An 8,360-nucleotide genomic window follows, 5' to 3' on the forward strand; every position below is an offset into this window, starting at 1 on the left:
TTATGGTGGGCTGTCCCTGCCTCCACCCACGCCACGGGAGGGGTCTCCCACCCCTTTTCCTTCATCCCCCTGGGATACCCAGCATTATAGTTCTAAAAGTCCCTATGTTTAATCTACAACACCAAGAAAATATTTTTTAGTTTCTTTATTTATTAAACCACATCATTCTCAGATCCAATAAACCAACTAGGCTCAGGCTATGTTGACATCTGCCAATGCAATGCTGTATAGCGCTCACTGATAGCTAGCTACCAGAAGCAGTACGGCTATATTAGGATGGTGCTTCTCTTGACTCTCTTGAGAAGCAGGCTATAATAGCGTGTGTGGAAAACCATGCTAACATGACTGTACTGCTAACTTGATCCGAGATGGCTTGGGTCTCTCAGTGGAGCACTGGATTTGTGTATGTAAATGTACACTTGGTTAAAAGCCACTGTAACTCCTCAGTGCCTGTTATGATTGGGAGAGCTTCACCTGACACCTGTTGGAAGGAGAAAAACCTGTATGTGAAAGGCAAATTAAAAGAATAGGACTGCACACGCTGCCCAGATTCCAGGTGTCACTGACTGCCTCCTGTACCGCCAGTGGCGGGGAAACGTGGGAGCAGTACTGGTTCTTATTGGTGCCAGGAGGAAACCTGGAAGTTAAAACCCAAGTTGGGCCAGAGGTCTAGTCACTCCGGAGAAGTGACACACTGGAGAGCAGAAGGTCATGCAAGCCCGGTGAAGGCATGGCAGATTAACTGGATTAACTGGTTGAAGGACTGGGAGACAGCCCGGCAGCCAAACCAAAGGGATACAGGTACCTCAGATGACGGGATGATGTGAGGATCCTCTGTTTGTGTGAAGAGATCGCGATCGCTGGTGAGTCCTGCCTACTTGGGTTTCCTTCCTGAGGGAAAAGGAGGAGCGAGGTCAGCAAACAGCAAAAGGCCTTGCATGGAAAGCAAATATTAAAAAGAACCCCTAACGATATTTAAACACCATAGTCTGGCTATAAAAATGTCAGTTTGGCAACATCAAACAAAATAGCAGTAAATCTGAGCAGTTGTTAGTCTGCTGCTCTTTGTCAGCAGTTGCGGCCAGTTTTCTACATTAGCATTTCAAGCTGCTTTGGTGAAAACTAATTGGACAAGTTAGTCACCTGATACTGTTTCTGTTCCTGGATGGGATGCACATAAAGATCAGTTACTAACCTTACAATAACCCTGTTTCTTTGAGATACAGAAGTCAGTGCAAATGCCCCTATAGGAGCGATCACGATAGTGGATTCTTTTGTATAGCCCATATATGTTGTGGCCATGCATACACCCTTTGCTGCCTCGTGTCCCTATGAAGGCACAATAGACAAGCCATTGAGAAGCCTCCCTCACTTCCCTTGCAATGCAAAGCTTGTGCTGCAGAGGACTCTGACAAATGGGAACAGGGGTAAGCTAGGTGATCCATAACGATCACTATATCTCGATGAACTATACCTCCTGCAGAAAAGGACAGTTTTCTTGCTATTTTCCAGTTGGTCTAATAAAATGTATTATTTTTGAACCAAGAGCTCTAGTTTTTTTGTATGTCTACACCTCCTGTGAGGCACATAACTGTTTCATAGTTTCATAGAAGTAGGGTCAGAGGGGACCTGAGCAGATCATCTAGTCTGACCCCCTGCCCTGGACAGGAATGAATACAGGGCTCTTATGACCCGTTCTAAGTTCAAGCTCATATGACTCCAGCTAGGTAGTTATCAAGCCTCCTTTTAAAGACCCCTGAGGTAGGAGCCAGCACCACTTCCCTTGGAAGCTGATTCCAGACCCTGGCTGCCCTGACAGTAAAGTAGCGCCTCCTGATGTCTAGCCTGAACCTACTCTCAATCAATTTATGGCTGTTGTTCCTTGTTACTCTGGGAGGTGCTTGGGGGAACAGGGTCTCACCCAATCCCCTCTGGTCTCCCTGGTAAGTTTATATACAGCCACTAGATTCCCCCTCAGCCTCCTCTTGTGAAGGCTGATGAGGTTCAGGTCCCGTAGCCTCTCCTCATAGAGCCTGCCCTGCTGCCCACTGATCATGCGGGTGGCCTCCTCTGGACCCTCTCGATGCTGGCCTCATCCCTCCTGAAGTGCGGCGCCCAGAACTGGACGCAGTACTCCAGCTGTGGCCTGACCAGTGTTGCACGGAGGGGGAGGATCACCTCCTTGACTTGCTCGTGATGCATCTGTGGATGTATGACAAGGTGCGGTTAGCCTTCCTGACCGCATCCTTACATTGGCGGCCCATGTTTGTCTTGGAATCAGTAATGACTCTAAGATCTCTTCCTGCAATGTGCTTTCAAGAAGGGAGTTGCCCAGCCTAGGTATGCTGCTGGTTCTTCCTGCCCAAGTGCAGTATCGTGCACTTGTCAGTATCGAATCCTATTCACATTTGCCCACCACTGTAACTTGTCCAGGTCCAGTTGTAACTTGTCCCTCTCTTCTAGCATGCCCACCTAACCCTAAATCTTGGTGTCATCAGTGAATTTGAACAGGATGCTTTTCACCCCCTCGTTCAAGTCACTGATAAAGAAATTGAACAGTGCGGGCCTGAAAACCAAGCCCTGGGGGACTCCACTGCCCACTTCCCTCCAGGTTGAATATGACACATCCACCACCACTCTCTGGGTACGGCCCCCTACCCTATTTGTGACCCATCTGACTGTGTAGGCATCAATGCCACAGTCACCTAGCTTTTCAATGGGAATGGGGTGGGAGACAGCGTCAAAGGTCTTCCTGAAGTCCAGAAAGACTACATCCACCGCAACACCTGCATCCAATGATTTTGTGACCTGATCAGAAATGGCAATCAGGTTGGTCTGACAGGACCTGCCTTTAATGAACCCATGCTGGTTGCCCTTGAGCATCCTTCCCCCTGCTGGTCCCTCCAAGATGTGCTCCTGGATAATTTTCTCAAAGAGGTTCCCCAGGACCAAAGTAAGACTAATGGACCTGTAGTTGCCTGGGTCCTTCCTCCTCCCTTTTTTGAAAATGGGGACCACATTGGTTTTCTTCCAGTCTTCTGGCACCTGGCCAGAGCACCACAAGTGCTCGTAAAGCTGTTCTGGGGGCCCTGTGATGATCCCTGCCAATTCCTTCAGCACCCTGGGGTGGAAAGGATCTGGATCTGCTGATTTGAACATGTCCAGCCCCTCCAGAAGTTCCCTATCTCGGTCCTCCCTGACCCTAGGCCTGGCGGAGTCATTCCTGAGTCCGCCCTGTATCCCAGTGGAGGAGAAGTCCTGGTCCCTGCTCAGAAAAATGGAAGCAAAGAATTTGTTGAAAAGGTCTGCTTTTCCATCTGGTGCAACCACCAGATTGCCAAGCGTATCCTGCAGGGACCCCACGTTGCCTGGTGCCTTCTTTTTGCTCCCTATGTATTTAAAAAAGGACTTTTTGTTGTCCTTGATCCTTGTTGCTAGCCCTAGTTCCGTCTCTGCCTTAGCCTTCCTGACAGCCTTCCTACATACTCAGGAGGTCGCATCTAGTCCAACCTCCTGCTCAAGGCAGGACCATCCCCAATTAGATTCCCAGCCAGGGCTTTGTTGAGCCGGGCCTTAAAAACCTCCAAAGATAGAGATTCCACCACCTCCCTAGGTAACCCATTCCAGTGCTTCCCCACTCTCCTAGCGAGAGAGTTCTTCCTAATATCCAATCTCAATTTCCATTGTTGCAGCTTGACACTATTGCTCCTTGTTCTGTCGCCTGCCATCACTGAGAACAGTCCAACTCCATCCTCTTTGCAACCTCCCTATAGGTAACCGAAGGCTGCTGTCAAATCCCCCGCCCCCACTCCGTCTTCTCTTCTGCAGACTAAATAAGCACAGTTCCCTCAGCTTCTCCTCATAAATCTGTGCTGCATACCAATACAACGGTCATTAAAAAGTCCACTATAAGATGAAAGTGATGTACCAAGCAATCTGAGAGCAATCTGGAAGGATCCAGGAGTTTTAGAAAGATCCAGCTGAGGTCTCAGAGGTACTGGGTCTCGGGTGGATAAGTATGCAAGAAGCCCTTGAGTCTTGATACTGTTTGATGTAAGAAGACCAAGTACAACCCTGCCAGATAATAACAGAACAATATTGTTGCAAAGTGCCCCAAAGAGAACTAAACACTAGTTTAGCTTGTTTCAGGTGCAGGATACATTTCAAAGAAATGTGCTATAGGAGCCTTAACTGGGTCAAGATTAAGCTAGGCTGCCGAAGCCTCCCACTTGACTGAGGATGCGGCATCACTGGCTGGAAGCTGCTCTCCATATAGGATACACACCTGTTTGAAAGATGAGGTGTGGTCTTTGGACTCCCAGCAACCTGCTTACACCCAAGACACAAGACAACACTTGTGCACCCTGGTCCAAAATATGCAGTTTGCATTGAAGAGCAATGGCTCAAGCTAATACATGGAAGCTCCTTTAACTCAGCTGTTGAGCTTCTTCTTTTGAACAGATTCCCATTTTAATAAGGCAAGACAGAGAGCTAGCTATATTTGGATCTGATTTGCCTTATGGTGTGTGACAGACAGAGCAGCTGTTGGGTTTATTTACCATCCATGAGATTTCTAGGAAAATCAGTTACATAAAATCAATGAGTTAACATGCATGCAACATTTTCAAGTGCTATGTCAGAGTTTAGTATTGAGGGCTGCATTTCAGAAGTCCCACCTCCTGTTTCAGATGCAATCTGCATCTGCACAGTGTCATCTGTGATTTATTTTGCTGGCACAAATATTCAAATACATATTTCATGCGTGAGGTATCCAGGTTGTAGCCATATTGGTCTAGAGCAGTGGTCACCAACCAGTGGATCTCGATTCACCGGTAGCCTCTTGCAGTAGATCTCGGAGCCTTCTGGAGTCAATCTGACACTGGGGTGGGGGGCTGAGTGCCCGTGTGCATGCACGCGCATGCCCTAGCCCAGCAGGTCAGTCTATGGGGGAGGGAAGAGGCAGGGGCTAGATCAAGGCCCCCACAGTGAGGGACAGTGCCACAGAGGCAGGAGCAGGGGTAAGTTGAGTGGGGCCCCGACTGGGTGGGATTTACTTGCTGGGGAAACGTGCTCCCAAATAACATTTTCTCCCTCTGCCTCAATCTTCTCCACCCTTTCCCTCCCCACAGACATACCTGCTAGGTGGGAGGGGCAAGGGGGTGGCAGTAGATCTTAGGTTGCTTTTAAATGCCAAAGGGATCTCCAACTTAAAAAGGTTGGAGACCACTGGTCTAGAGGAGAAAGCAGTTGGGGCTCATGGTAGACGTGATATTTTTTTATTAGACCAACAAGATTTTTGCAAAAAAAATTCTTTAATTGCAAGCTTCCAGGCACAAACACCCTTCATCAGGCATCGTAGAAAAGATTGTAAAAGTTCTCCTGGGTAGAAATGAAAGTTCATATTTCATAGGATTTCACAGAGGAGTCAATAGATGGAGTACTCCTCTGGGCAGGCATTTTTTCTTTTCCTGATTGCTTTTTCCTCTAGACCAGTATGGCTACAACGTGAACACTTGACACATGGGAAATATCAAATTTTAGCTGATTTTTTAAAATGAAGTCATAATTTCACAAAGAGGAAGCAATGTCGACCACCTGAGATACTGCTTCTGCCTTTGTTCAAGGTAATTTGCAACATCACGGCCTAACAAGAGAGCTCAGAGACACCTTACCAGCTAAGAACTGCCTGCCCAGAGGAGTATTCCATCTATCGACTCCTCTGTGAAATATGAACTTTCATTTCTGTCCAGGCGAACTTTTACACTCTTTTCTCTGATGCCTGATGAAGGGTGTTTGTGCCTGAAAGCTTGCTATTAAAGAAATGTTTTTTGGAAAAATCTTGTTGGTCTAATAAAAGATATTATCTCTATGACGAGCCCTGACTGCTATTTCATGGGTGAAAACAGTTTCTGTAAAATGAAAGGAAGTGCTTTTGACCCTTTAAAAATGTATAAATAAATGTTTTGACACATGGCCACTAGGTGGCAGTACAAAACCACTCACCATTCATGTAAAAGCTCTCACCTTTACCCAAAGAACCTGGCCTGTCTATACGGGGGCTATGGCAGGGACGGGCGATCATTTTGAGTAGAGGGCCGCTTACTGAGTTTTGGCAAGCCATCAAGGGCCACAAGACAGGCAGCTAGGACAGATAAATATTAATTTTCTAAATTTTTTAGGGGCCCCACGGGCCGGATAGAACGGCCTGGCAGGGCGCATCTGGCCCCCAGGCTGCATTTTGCCCACCCCTGGGCTATGGCTATACACTGTGTTTAAACACAAGCCCCAGATCCCTGCCGCTTACCAACTTTGAATGTCTTGCATTCAAAAGCTTGTTTAACTGTATCCCAACCACCTAGCTGATCCAATAAAAAATATCAGTGTAAGCAATCCTCGCCTCTTGCATAATTTCTGGACCACTGCATCTACAACCGCTCTTACACTAATTACACTTAATAAGATTCTGCTCTAACAAACCATAACATGACCATTATGTCTTCTTCTTAGTTAAAAAAATCCTTGTTGTTACAGCAATGCAAGCATTTCAGTACAAAGCTCAGATCTGGAGCAAAATCAGGGAGCATGTATAAAAATCTGCAGCTGATGCAAGTAAGACTTGTCACCACTCCTAACCCTGGGGCTGGCATGCAGTTACAAATCCGAACAAGGTGGGCTGCCAAAGACACTTGACTTGTAGGGCCAAATCCTCTCCTGGCATAAATGTGGGTATGTCTATGCTGGAAGCTGAAGTGTGCCTGCAGTACAGGTAGGCCTGCCTGCATTAGATTTTCTATAACTAGTACAGGTAACAGCAGCAGTGAAGATGCAGTAACATGGGCTTCAGTATCACCCAGCAACCTACATACATATCCAGGACTCTGGCAGGTTGGTACAGCTTATGCTGGAAGCCCATTCTACCCCTGCTTCAGTCACACCACAGACTGCAGTGTAGAAGCCCCTAACTTGCAACCCCCCTTGCTTGCTTTAGCAGAAGGTGCAGTGCCTCAGGTGAAGGAATGAAGCATTATGACATAAAAGTGAACTCGGTGGCAGTGCAGGACTGGAGACTGCAGACCAATGTCTGCACCCCATCCACTCTTTAATCCACATGGCACAAAGAGAGCCCAGTCACTCCTGTCACTTGCTGCCTGAGGATACCCCCAACAGGGAGGAGTTTCCAGAGAAGATAGAACCAGACTAGGCTGCTCCTACACCTCCATTAATACAGTTTTTAATGCAGGGGCTGTACTGGGGTGGAGAGGGTTGCAGTCAGAGGGGATTGTCTGGGGTACAATATATATAGTAGTCCAGCTAGTCCCATAAAGGCCAGCAGCCAGCTGACACAAACTCGGGCAATCCAGAGGCTGGTCTAATCTACTGGAGCTCAGACTCAACAACTCAATGACTCTTTGACAGCTGATCCTCTCTGCTGTACTTCACAGAAAATGAGGAAAAAGCCAAAGGAATAACATGCAAGCTTTTCCCACAGCCCAGCAATTCACCTGTACTGGGGAGAATCTTCCACTCACTGGTCAGTGACTTTCCAGCCCAGGAATACCTTCCCTTCCCACCATCCTTACACAGTTTCCCATGGCTGCGGTTATCATTTGCAGCACACGGGTTGAGGAGATCCAAGATGAGAATTGCAGGGGCAGTTTTCCTAGACAAGAACCCTAGGACCCAATCAAGCTGCAGCTGTGCTGGGACTTGTTTGCCCAGGTAGTTAAATATCAGTCAGGTAGACAGCAGCAGAACATCAGGTCAGATCTTACTGCCTATTTAGATAAAACTGCTTTGGGCTACTTCCCAAGAGGTGCTGAGCATTGACTTCAACAGGGGCTTTGCCTGTGACAGAAAAGGAGAAAAGACCGAAAGCTCTGACTTGGTATTGTTAATTGTGCTTTCCAGCTCCACCACTTACGCTCTCCTTTTCTTTTGTGGAGGCTGGCAAGCAGGTGCCTTGACCTCTGAGGTTCACTGGAAAATTTTCAGCCCAATCTGGCAAATGAAGGTAATTTGTCCAGGTTGCTTCACAGACTACAGGGCTGGTCTCCAGGTGACATTTCTGAGCACTCTTCAGGACAAAGAGCAACATGCAGATAGATAACGCAGTGATTGAGCAACCTGACACACTGCAAAGGCTGGGAGTGCTTGGTCAGAAGTTAGCAGAACATATGAGGGTATGAGGGTAAAGGATACTTGAGCATCACCAGGTCACCTGGGAGAACTGATGGAGCCTTGCCTTATCAGTGCACCATTGGCCTGGGGAACTCACTGCTGCTGGAGAGCACAAAGGTCAACACTGGGCCTGGAGTTTAAGAGGGGAAGGATAATCTTATGTTACTACAGGATATATGGCT

The sequence above is a fragment of the Crocodylus siamensis genome, chromosome 10, assembly GCF_052110815.1.
Source record: "Crocodylus siamensis isolate JL-2025a chromosome 10, ASM5211081v1, whole genome shotgun sequence".
NCBI classification, from domain to species: Eukaryota; Metazoa; Chordata; order Crocodylia; family Crocodylidae; genus Crocodylus; species Crocodylus siamensis.